The sequence below is a fragment of the Lepidochelys olivacea genome, assembly GCF_965140295.1.
Source record: "Lepidochelys olivacea isolate rLepOli2 genome assembly, chromosome: 28".
Classification (NCBI taxonomy): domain Eukaryota; kingdom Metazoa; phylum Chordata; order Testudines; family Cheloniidae; genus Lepidochelys; species Lepidochelys olivacea.
In genome coordinates, this window is record NC_140438.1 from 7,154,952 (window position 1) to 7,167,236 (window position 12,285).

The 12,285-nt window shown below is 51.5% G+C and overlaps 1 long non-coding RNA gene across 1 annotated transcript; it reads left to right on the forward strand.

The window, feature by feature from the left end:
• The first annotated feature begins 648 nt into the window (after window positions 1–648).
• LOC311514148 lies at window positions 649–10,099 on the forward strand. Its single transcript, XR_014709834.1, has 3 exons — window positions 649–876; window positions 2,123–2,372; window positions 8,237–10,099. It is a non-coding gene; the product is annotated as an uncharacterized lncRNA (long non-coding RNA).
• Window positions 10,100–12,285: the final 2,186 nt, after the last annotated feature.

The window sequence follows — 12,285 nt, forward strand, 5'->3', positions numbered from 1 at the left end:
TGGGGGCAGGGTCCATGAGGGTATGACTGTGAAGGGAGGGGCTGTGAGGGGGAGGGTTATGGGGTGTCTCTGTGAGGGGGAGGGGCTGTTGGGAGGAGGGTCCATGGGGGTGTCAGTGTGAGGGGAGGGGCTGTGAGGGGGAGAGTTATGGGGTGTCTCTATGAAGGGGTGGGCTGTGGAGGGGAGGGCTATGGGGGTGTCACTGTGAAGGGAGGGGCTGTGAGGAGACAGTTCTGGGGTGACGCTGTGAAGGGGAGGGGCTGTGAAGGGGAGGGTTATGGGGTGTCTCTGTGAGGGGGAGGGGCTGTTGGGAGGAGGGTCCATGGGGGTGTCAGTGTGAGGGGAGGGGCTGTGAGGGGGAGAGTTATGGGGTGTCTCTATGAAGGAGTGGGCTGTGGAGGGGAGGGCTATGGGGGTGTCACTGTGAAGGGAGGGGCTGTGAGGAGACAGTTCTGGGGTGACGCTGTGAGGGGGAGAGTTATGGGCTGTCGCTGTGAAGGGGAGGGGCTGTGAAGGGGGGGTTCTCGTGTGTCTCTGTGAGGGGGAGGCTTATGGATGTCAGTGTGGGGGGAGGGGCCATGAGGGTATGACTGTGAAGGGAGGGGCTGTGAGGCGGAGGCTCCATGGGGTGTCTCTGTGAGGGGGAGGGGCTGTGAGGAGCAGGGTTATGGGCTTTTAGGGTACTGCAGAGCCCAGCATGGAGCTGCCCCCACTCCAGGGTCCCCAGTAGTCACAAAGGGGTATTGTGAGGTCACTGCCCCGTCCGGCCTGGGGTGGGGCAGGGCCCCCGGAACAGCCCTGTGGCGAGACTCAGCCCTTGTGGGGACTCACTGGCTGTGGAAAAGCACTTCCAGGAACTGGGATTCCCAGCTGCAGGCAAGTGTCCGACAGAAGAAGGAGTAGATGCTTTAGGAAAGTCTGGGTGGATTGGATCGGGGGCGGGGGGAGGGTTTTCAGCAATCAGTCTGCAGTATGGCCAACCCCAAAAGTTCAAAACTCACGAGATTGGCTTTAAAATCATGAGACGACATCAAAATAATCGCTTGGGGGGGCGGTGTCTTTTTATTTGCCTTCTGCTTGCTGAGCTGTTAGCGTGCCCTGGGGTCCCGTTTGGTAGCTTTCTCCACAGCCAGGAGGGCTCGAAACTTACTTTTTCTTGGAGACTGAAGGCTGAAATCATCACAGAGCCAGGTGACTCCAGGAGCTGGGGCTTTACGGAAAACAATCATTCTCCTGAAACTCATGGCAAACTCCTGAGAGTTGGCAGTGCTGAGTCTTTATTCTCGGGGATGCCCCAGCGCGCTGCTCAGACAAGGCTGAAGTAGGGAGCAAAACCGCTGCCTTTCCCAAGGGTTGGCTCAGTGGCTCGGTGAGCAGCAGGGTGTCCCCAGGACCAGTCCAAGCCTGCAGGCCCCAGGAGGCAGGGAAGTCGCCTGGCTCAGGCTGGGAACGCTGGCCCCCAGAGAACTGGCCTGGCTCCCTTCTCAGCAGCAAAGAAGTCAATTCCCCCCACTCCTGATACGTCAGCCTGGAGCTAAGGGCAGAGCTGGGGGTGTCTCCTTTCACTCCCGCTGGGGAGTGTGGGGTCCCGGGGGCCTTTTGGAACTGAATTGAGGACACCAGCCTGTCAGAACTGAGAGCTCAGGTTCCGACTAATCTTTTTAATAATATGATCAAATCCTTCAATCCCAGTGTCACCATCAATAGAACTGTCTCCGCCTTGCAGGTTACCAAGGGTGAAACCCAACAGCTCCTGGAATCCAGGAGAGGGGAGATCAAGCACTTGTCAGAGTCACTGCGCATAGAGGAATCCTGTTGTGTTACAATCCTTGTGTCCTGGAAAAAACAATGAGGAGTCCTTGTGGCACCTTAGAGACCAACAAATGTATTTGGGCATAAGCTTTCGTGGGCTAAAACCCACTTCTTGAACCCACCACGGAAGCTTATGCCCAAATACATTTGTTCGTCTCTAAGGTGCCACAAGGACTCCTCGTTGTTCTTGCTGATACAGACTAACACGGCTGCCCCTCTGAAACTTGTGCTCTGGTGCCGTGTGGCCATTTCCTTTCCCTCCCTTCGGAGAAAAGTTTTGTTATTTTGCACAGAAACTTTATTTCCTCAGGAGAGACCCAGGAGCGGGAGCTGCCTTCATGTCCCACACACCCGCTAGCAAGTGATGGACGAACACGTGTCGTGGAGACGAGGTGGCCGTCCCGGTTAGAAATCATCTCTCTTCTTCAGCTCAGTGACAGCCTGCATCGTCCCCGATCCCGGCAGAGCCCCAGGCCTGGAATCAGCAACGCACCCCTCTGGAGGTAGCAGGAACGAACAGAAACATTTGCTTTAAAAGGCGCTGGCTCCTTCCTTCTCAGGTAAGATTTGTCATATGGGAATTTATCTCCACGCCCATGTCCCTTCTCCCAGACGAGGGATGGGCGTGGGGCCCCCTCCCCATCTTTCAGTCACTGTGGGAACCTGTCTGCTCAGGACTGACAGGTGGCTGCCTGTCCATCCATCCTGCTCAGTACATTTGCCGGCGTGAGTCATTTGGCTGGTACATGTGACGCCTGGGAGAATGGTGTTTTGGCCAGAGGCATTGGTGGTATAGTGGTGAGCATAGCTGCCTTCCAAGCAGTTGACCCGGGTTCGATTCCCGGCCAATGCAGGGGTGTGTTTTTGCCTTCCCTGGAATGGGTTTAACGTCAGCCACGTTGGGCGCTAATCGCATTATCAGTGGAATGAGAGAATTCCTGTCCCAGATCCCCGCGGGTCACTGAACACACAGCGGTTGGGACCACGTAGTGAGCTGCAGGAGTCATCCTTGTGTCATTGAGAAAGTCAGAAACCAGAGGAACGTGCATCTGTAGCTCCTTGTCTCCGTGCTCGGGCATGGTGCAACCAAAAGTGCAGATATAAAGTTTAGTGACAGTTTTTGCTGCTCCAGATTCTTTTGTGTTCCCGCAATAATCCCACAAACCAAAGTTCAGCAGCAATGTGGACACAGGCCCTTCCCTCAGCCTGAATCATCCCTTCTCGCCGCAGAGCCCGAGGACTGGAATGAGCAACATCAAACCCCGCTGTACATAGTGGGAATAAACACAAACATTTACTTTAAAAGGAGCTGTCTCCGCTGAGGTTTGTCATTCTGGTCATTTAACTTTGTTTCCCTTCTCTGAGGGGAGGGGTGGGGTTGGCGACACTGTTATGCTTATAAGAAGCACACGGGATCTTTTTCAGGGGAAAAGGCAATATGCCGTGTTTATTGAAGATCCAACAATCAGCATATGCATTTAATTACACCCCACACACACCCACACACACTGTCCCACCAGTCAATGTTATAGTTACCAGTACAGAGTTGGGATCAATCTAGTGGCCAGCTAGGTTGATCACGGGTAGGGAGGAGTCGGGTTCTGCCGGTCGAGATACAATGCTCCGGGGAAGTCTTGGCAGGATGAACCCAAAGTTTCATGGCAAGGCACCCTGTTTATATAGTGATTTTCCTTCACTGGGGCTGATGAGTTTTGCACCGTCATGCTGTAATTAATTGTTGTTTGATGAGTGCTTGTTTTTTTAAATTGAACTTTTCATTCTTTATTTTGTTCTTTTATCAAGTCTTTCAGGGAGTTATCCCAGGCTGGTTTTGATCACCGCTGTCTTGTCCCCATTGATAGGTGCCTGTCTCATCTTTAGAGTCATTAATCTGCCCTCTTCTGACATCTCAGTAGGGGTGTGTTGTAGCCTCCTGGTGCTCTTGGGGTCTGGCTCCGGTTCCTCTCTCGTACATCTGGTTCAGCAATAGCCTTCACACTTATCTCTTAAACACACATTCCTCATTCACACACAAAACAGAATTGATTTACACAGAACATTTTGAACAGGAACATCAAATTGCAATGCAAAGGAAAAACAATCATTGCATTCTTTTACTTATTTTAAAATGCTAAACCTACAGCAAAGTGGTGACCTTAAAAGGTCTGTTACTGCCTTGAAATCAGCCCAGACACAGATTCCCGCGGATGTATCTTTACCAAATGGCCCATTAGGCCATTCCTTACTGCTATTCAAAAAGTGTGGCTGGCAGGATATGATTAACTCATACACCAGTACATTTCATACATGCTACATTATTATTTTTATTATTTTTTATTTTTTTATGCTTTATTTTAAATTATACAGAATACCAACATAAAATCCTACTCCTACAACGCCTCACCCCGGGATGTAGCACACCTCTCCCCATCTTTCAGTCACTGTGGGAACCTGGCTCTGCTCAGAACTGACAGGTTGTTGCTTGTCCACCCATCTGCTGTGCAGGAATGAATCATTTTACTAGTACATGTGACACCGGGGACAGCTGCTTTTTGCAGGTGCATTGGTGGTATAGTGGTGAGCATAGCTGCCTTCCAAGCAGTTGACCCGGGTTCGATTCCCGGCCAATGCAGGGATGTGTTTTTGCCTTCCCTGGAATTGGTTTAATGTCAGTCACGTTCTCTATGTCCCAAATCCCAGCAGGTCACTGAACACACAGCAGGGGACGAGACTATGTAGTGAGCTGTAGGAAGCATCCTTGTGTCATTGAGAAAGTCAGAAACCATGGGAAAGTGCATCTATAGCTCCTTGTCTTGGTTGCACCGTACTCCGGGGACAAAGTGCAAATGTAAAGTTTTGTGACAGTTTTTGCTGCTACAGATTCTTTCGTTTTCCAGTAACTGGAAGACAGGATACTGGGCTAGATGGACCATCGTCTGACCCATTAGGGCCAGTCTTATGTTCTTAAAAATGGTACAAATAATCGTGTCCTTCTAGAATGTAACTTTAGCTTGTACTCACCTTAGCAGTGCCACTTAAAAAAAATTACCTAAGCCCATAACTGTAGACGCTCTGCAGATGAAGGTCGCTTATTTTCAAATTGTATTTTTAGTTATAGCTGTAAAGTAACTTAAAATTCGTGTGAAAGTAAATGCGGTTCCAAGTATGATATTAATACCAATGATGGGGTGAAATATTAGTGAGTCACGTACATGACTGTGATCGGTAAACCTAAGTGCCAAAATAATTAGAAAACTAAATTCCCTCTCTTAATAAAGGAGAAAAAACCTTAATCGCATATGTTAGAATTAAGTAAATATGTTTTTTAGTGGAGTGAAAAACAATTGACTAAAATAGAGGTGTTAATGGCAGAAACATTGAGTGTTTCCATTAGAGAAAGTAAGCAGATTTTATTTATTTTTATTTATCTCTACGAAAGACAGCGTACAACGTAGCAAACGTGTGTTTCTGAGATCTGCGCTAAAGCTCCAGGACTGATACTTCAAGGTTTGGGATTGGGAATATTTTGCTGTATTAGCTCCTGATTGCTCTAAATTGACATGGCAATTTAAAATGTGGCTTTAACTGGAGTTTGTATATATTGTTCTTTCTTTATACAACAATTAGATACAGTGCTTCTGTCAGCTAATTCCTAAGTCGTTATCTGCAACAGAACCCTAGAGTTTTCAGGTGCCTAAGGAGCCCCTGGAATCACAGTTAAAGTTGCCCCGCCGCTCCCCAAAATCGGAAACGGTGCCCCGGTGAGTCAGGAGTGGCCAGAGGGCTGTGGGAGGCCGTGGGCTCTGGCAAGATGCAGCCCCGTGTGACAGAACAAAGCTCGCCCGGAGCCACAGGCCAAGTGCCAGGCGTTGCAAGCCACGGCAGCTGCGCAGAGGTCAGGGTGGCAATGCACGATAGACCAGGCCACCTTTACTTCCGCGTGGCTGCTGGCGGTGGCGTTGCCTTCAGAGCTGGGCGCCCAGCCAGCCCCGGCTGCGATCAGGCTGCCTGCCAGGGCTTAGTTTGTGCCGAGGCTGAAATGAAGCACTGGGGGGAGGCAGTGGGGTCTGGAGGTGCTGGGGGTGGGGCACTGATAGGGGTCAGGGGTGAGGTCCGTGTAACTTCCGTTACTTGGGGTGTGGCTCATTCCCACCCCAGAGCGAAGTCCGTTATGCTGACGTGCCCGGGAGCGTTGACAAGGTCTTGGTCAGTGTATAACAAAAGAGACCTTTTCATAAACGGGAAAGGGAACGACGCATTAGTTTGGGAAAATGCGACAGTCACATTCAAAAGCTTGCAACCGTAGGCAAAAACCCCACCCCACAGGGCATTGGGCAGTGTCCTTTGCCTCAGTTTCCCACCTGGCAGTGGGAAAGTCTGACACACAAACGCCCATTTAACACACCTCACCCCTGTCCCTCCATGGCACCCCACTCGCAATTGGCTGTACTTGGTCCGTGCAGACCCAGCGTTCAGAGGTGTGTTCGCAGGGCTTCACCTCCCACCTCAGGAGTCTCTGGGGTTGCTGTGCAGGCCTGCCGTGCTCTGAGGAGCCCCTGCTTAACGCAGGTGTTCAGTGATTTCAGCTCTTCGCGATTGCCCTGGGCAGCCGGGAACCTCACTGCCAGTACATCCGCCGCCTTGGGTTTCCTCGCACCCCTGTCCTGACGCCAGGTCTGGGACAGAACCCCGAGAGGCGCGTGCCAGGAATTCCGCTCTGCTAATCACTGAACAGAAACAAACTCTCCCTGGAGGGTAATTAGCTTTGCCTTCAAACACTGAACAGGGAAAGGTCAGAGCATATCTTCAGGCACAAGCCACCTCAGCAAACAGAAACACCTGTCATCCCCCCACCTTTTCCCTGGCATTTAGCATCCCTCTCCCCCTGTTCAGCGAATCAGGCTCAGTTTAGGGCGACCCCCTCAATCAGCTGTCTGCACTCCAGTAAAAGACAGAACCTCACCCCCCTAGCCCCTGCATCAGGGCAGGGTAAGTAATCTCTGCCGCCCTTTACTCATGCAATAAGGATAACAACATCTCAGTGATTTGTAACCCAGCACCAGACAAAACTGGTCCTTTTGGCAAAGCAGCTCCACCGTGCTGCGTAGCTGCGGGTCTCTGCAAACTCGGTCTGTTCCTGACGTCTTTCCCCCAGCTCCTCACTAGGTGGGAGAGGGGGAGCTCATTCAGACCCTGCTTCCACTAACATATTTAAAAACTCCTTATTGTCCCTACCTCCCCTGGAGTTTCTGTCTGCTACTGAGCAGCTCAGATGAGGTGGCCAAGTGGTTAAGGTGATGAACTGCTAATCCATTGTGCTCTGCATGCATGGGTTTGAATCCCATCCTCCTTGGATGCATTTATTCTTCTCCCTTCCCTTCCAAACACCCATCTCCTATTTGGTACAAGGACAGACCATGTTGCTTCTTGCAAACAAAAAATCTTCCCAAGGTGTCAGACTGGCCTGCTGGATCCCTGCTTGAAATAAAACCAATTGAAACACAAGATTTCTAAAAGAGGTCGGGAGTCTACCCCCAAACATCCTGGGACTTCCCCCAAAATTATTAAAATGCCCCAGTCCACAGTGAGCCCATGACAATGAAACACAGCCAGAGTGTCTCGGCCAAGCTATTCTGTGAATAGGCAAGTGAAATATTTTTCTCTGCACTTCCCCTTGGAGAGGTTTGTTTGCCTGGGAAAACAAAATCCCCCAAATGGAAAATTCTCTGCTGTTCTGTTCTGGCCCTTTGATTTGAATGTATCGTTGTTCTTCTCTTCTGGTTTCTGAATTAGTTCAGGTTTTGGTTGGCAAAAAAAAAAAAAAATCAGTTTTCAATTTCTAAGCCCAAAGGGGGAAATATGTTGAAAATATCTGTATTATACACATACATCTCACCCCTCGGGAATTAAGAAATGAAATGCTTCAGATCCAGTTATGGAGAGAAAAGAGAAGGTGTGGGGGGGAAGGTGAGCAGAGCTTCCTATTTAATATGGAAATTTCCAACGTGCTGTAAAATCCACAAGGCGATTCACACACAAAAACCTAGCAAGAAAAGCTCCCCGAAGGAGTCAGAATCACCTGCTGCTGGGGGGGAAGGTGGGGGCTGTGGGTCGGGATTGAGGGGCAGTGTACAGAGGAGGGGGCTGTGGGTTGGGACTGAGGGGCACTGGGAATAGGGGGGTTCTGGGTGTGTGTGTTTTCCCTCTGTGCCACTCCAGCCATGCCCAGACAGCTGGCACGGCAAACCTTGAGCTAACCGCCCAATGACCACAAAATCCGTTAAGGAATGAAGGCACCCAGCCAGGTTTATTGTCAACAAAGCACGGTACTAGGATCCCACAGACTCTACCAGAGCACTAAGACATGTATGCCCATAACAATGGACCAGCTCAGTGAACGGCGGGACTTTCTGTTCCTCCCTAGGCCAGACAGAGACAATCCCTCTGAGATACATCTTTACACCCTGATACAAACAAGTTGGAGACCCATACTAGATCTCAGAGCTCTCAAGTTTGTTACGGCTCAAAAGTTCAAGATGGTCACCTTATCGCTGATCATTCCAGCATTGGAACAGGGAGACTGGTTTTCAGCCTTCGACCTCCGGGATGCCAATTTTCACATCTCAACCCTACCGGCTCACAGACAATTTCTCGGATTCACTCTGGGACCCGACCACTACCAATGCAGAGTGCTCACCTTCGGGCTATCAGCAGCCCTGAGAGTATGTTCCAAGGTTCTCTCAGGGGTAGCCGCTCATTTACACTCTCAAGGGACAACGATTTACCCATACCTGGACGATTGTCTCCTCAGAGCCCGATCTCTCCGGGAGGCTCACCAAGTCACTGGCACGATGATACATTTGTTTTATGGAACTGCGTCTACCCTTCCTAGCAGGATGCGATTAATGGCCCTACACACTTGTGTTAACGCAGCCCCAACAGTTCACTTCCCGGCTCCAAACTGATTCGCAACCGCCCGGCAGACATCTGGAGTCACCAGCTTCCACACTGCTCCACAGAGAGGACAGCTCTCATTTGGCTGTCCTTGCGCCTCAGTGCTGGGGCAAGCTCGGCACACAGTTCCATGAAGGTGGATTTCCTCATCCAAAAATTCTGTAGCCAATACTCTTCATCCCAGACCTGCATGACGATATGATCCCACCACTCAGTGCTTGTTTCACTAGCCCAGAAGCCATGGTCCACCATGTGCAGCTCTTCCAGGAATGCCAAAAGTAATCTAACGTTGCTCCTATCCATGGCAGACAGCATGTCCGGCATGAGTTAGGAACTTCATGATTAACTGCACTGCCATTCAGGATGTGTTAATGACAGTTCGCAGAGCACTGGAGAGCAGTGTGGGATCCGGCCTTTCACACAGAGATGACAGGGCCAACAGCAAACAAGGGCCATTGAAAAATCCCGTGAAACAAAGTTCTGGGGGGAAGCCAGTTGTCATGGTACATGTAGGTACCAATGACATAGGCAGAGTTAGGAGAGAGGTCCTAGCCAAATTTAGGCTTCTAAGTAAGAGATTGAAGACCAGGACCCCCATGGTTGCATTCTCTGAAATATTCGTTGAGGTGACGCAGGTCCAGGATGGGCCGCAGTCCCCCTTTGGCTTTCGGGATTAGGAAATATCAGGAGTAAAACCCCTTCCCTCTCAAATCCTGAGGGACCTCCTCAACCGCCCCCACACGCAGGAGGGCTTCCACCCCCCGGCCGAGAAGTTGCTCATGAGAAGGGTCCCTGAAGAGCGATGGGGTTGGGGGGGTGGAACAAAACCTGCAAGTGTACCCCGGCAGTCACAGTGCTGCGTACCCCAAGGTCCAATGTTATGTGGGACCACGCAGTGTGTAAAGAAAACAGGTGGTCCAAAAACAAAAGGAGGGAAGGATCCTGGATAAAGTCTGGCACACCCTCAAAAGGCCCATCTGGACCGTCCAGGGTATCTACTCGAGCTCGACTGACAGGCTGAGGTAGAAAACAGGGGTTGGTGATGCTTATAGCCCTTCCCTGCCTCTGGGCCCGCCAAAAACCTTTGAGGCTGAGGTGATCTAAAATGATTCCTGGAGTCTGGAGGCGTGCTGGCTGATGAGAGCTGCCGGGAGGGAGGCCTTAGCCACTGTCTTGCCCTCCTCCAGAGAACTCCTGCCTCCATTCCTGCAGCAGGGAGTCTCTGAATTGGACCGAGTCGCACAAATTAAAGTCAGACCTCCCGAGCAAGGCCTGCTGGTTCAAGATACGGAGTTGGAGGCTGCCCATAGAATAAACTTTCCTCCGGAATGAATCCAGTCTCTTGGCCTCCTTATTTTTCGGGGTGGCACTGGGCTGTCCCTGCCTATCCCTCTCATTGGCCACCAACATCACCCTTGACCCGGGAGGGGGAGGGGGTCTGCCAAAGGGCCTTCAATGGCCCCAGCACAGCCTCATTAACCAGGAGGAGTACTCTGGAGGGAGCCATGCTGCTAATTAGGCTGCGGGTGGACTCCTTTAGTTCCTCCACCTGCAGCCCCAAGTTCCTGGCAACCCACTGCAGGAGCTGCTGATGAACCCTGAAATTCTCTGGTGGGAGTGGGTTCGAGGGACCTGCCACCACCTCATCTGGGGACGATGACGCTGAGGAAGCCAGCATCATTGGAGGGACTGGTACTTCCTCCTCAGTCTGACCCGCCTCCGTCTGGCCCATTTCGGCAACCTCGATGCTGGGGTCAGTGCCGTAATCAGTATCCGGGGCCGGGCGGGGTAAGGCCATGGACCACATCTGGTGCATGAAGTCTGGTGCATGCATCAGGTACTGATACCTTTTCTGTAGCACAAAGAATTCCACCTCAGACTCCTCACCTGCATACCATGGGGGAGCTGTGCCCATCTCTGCCTCCAGACCGACCTGGGGGCTTGCTGACCAATGCCAGGTCAGGGACCAATGCAGCAGGGCCATGCAGCGTTTACCCTGGAAAGGTGCCAGTCTGGCTAAGGAGCTCTCCATTCTTTGCACACTTCTGTCCCCAGTAGCCATGGCCAGTCTGGCCCCTTGGGGAGTGGGTGGTATCGGGAGGGACATCAGGTCCTTTTCAGCCTAGAAGACTTCCAGAGTCAGGGGGGCCATCAGATGCAAGACACCGTTACCGCTCCTGGGAGTCGGAGGTGGGTCCTGGATTAGGCTCAGTGCCCTTGTCGCAGATGCTGGAGGCCAACCATGGCTCCGAGGAGGACAAGTGGCTAGGCATGGATTTCACCAGGTCAGATACTCCCCGTGTGTCCTGCTCTGGCACCAAAGAGCACCCTTTTCCAGCACGCAACATCTTGTGCCTCTTCCTCGGCACCGGGGATGTAAAACGATGTTGGGAAGAACAAGATGACAGAGACACGCTATGCATTGCGGCCGAAGTGCTCGATGCTGATTCGGAGTGGGACGGCTCCGAGGACGGTCCGAGGACTGCCTCCATCAGTATAGCCTTCACGCAAATGTCTCTCTCTTTCTGAGTCCTTGGGTTAAAGCCTCTGCAGATCTTCCACTTCTCCTTAACTTCAGCCTCCCCAAGGCATTTCAGACAGGCCGAATGTGGGTCGCTCACTGGCATAGGAGAAGCACGGTTTAAAACCTGGATCCCAAGGCAGGCCCAGTCCTTCGGATGACATCCCTCTAAGCTCCGGACAGCTATTTACACTCTATATGCTAAACTGGGAACTAAATGTACTAATTACAACTATCTACAACAAAACAGAGTCCAAACCATTAGTCTGGGAAACCCTCGCAAGAGCAAGAAGACGTCCCAGCAACCATCACAGGTGATAAGAAGGTACTGAGGGGGGGCGCGGGGCCAGCGGCACCCCATATATTGGTATGAGGCTCCAGGGGTGCTAGGGCTGACCCTATGGACACTACTAAGGGAAGAATCTCTGTGCACATGGCATGCACATGCCTAGCACGGAATCAACATGAGCAGGCACTTGAAGAAGACCTGGTTAATATCTAGAGGGAAGCCATGGCCTCTCCTCCTAGTATTAATAAAACGGGGGTGGGAGGACCTTCATTAACACAAACTTAAGGTTGCCTGGTGGGATGTCAGCCTTTTGCAGAATCTTAACGTCAGCAAAACTCTGACTTCTGAAACCTAGGAACTGCACTGTTCAGTTTGCTTACTTTCAGCAATGCCCCAGGATGTCATTTACACACGCAGTGGCAGTGTAGCTGTGGTGGCCTCAGGATATTAGAGAGACAAGATGGGCAAGGTAATATCAAGTTGGTTCACCTTGTCTCTCTGTTAACACCCATACATTTACTCTGCCAGCCCCACAATGTCTGAGACGTGCACGCTTTTCGCCTCCATTTACAACCCTTCAAACCAGACCCCCCCCCCCCCAGCCTCAGCTTGGCCTGACCTGGCACAACTCCTGGGCTAAGTTTCCTCTAAGCTGCTGCGGCTGGGGAGAGGAGCATCACACCTGGCCCCAGCCCCAGAGCTGCCATGT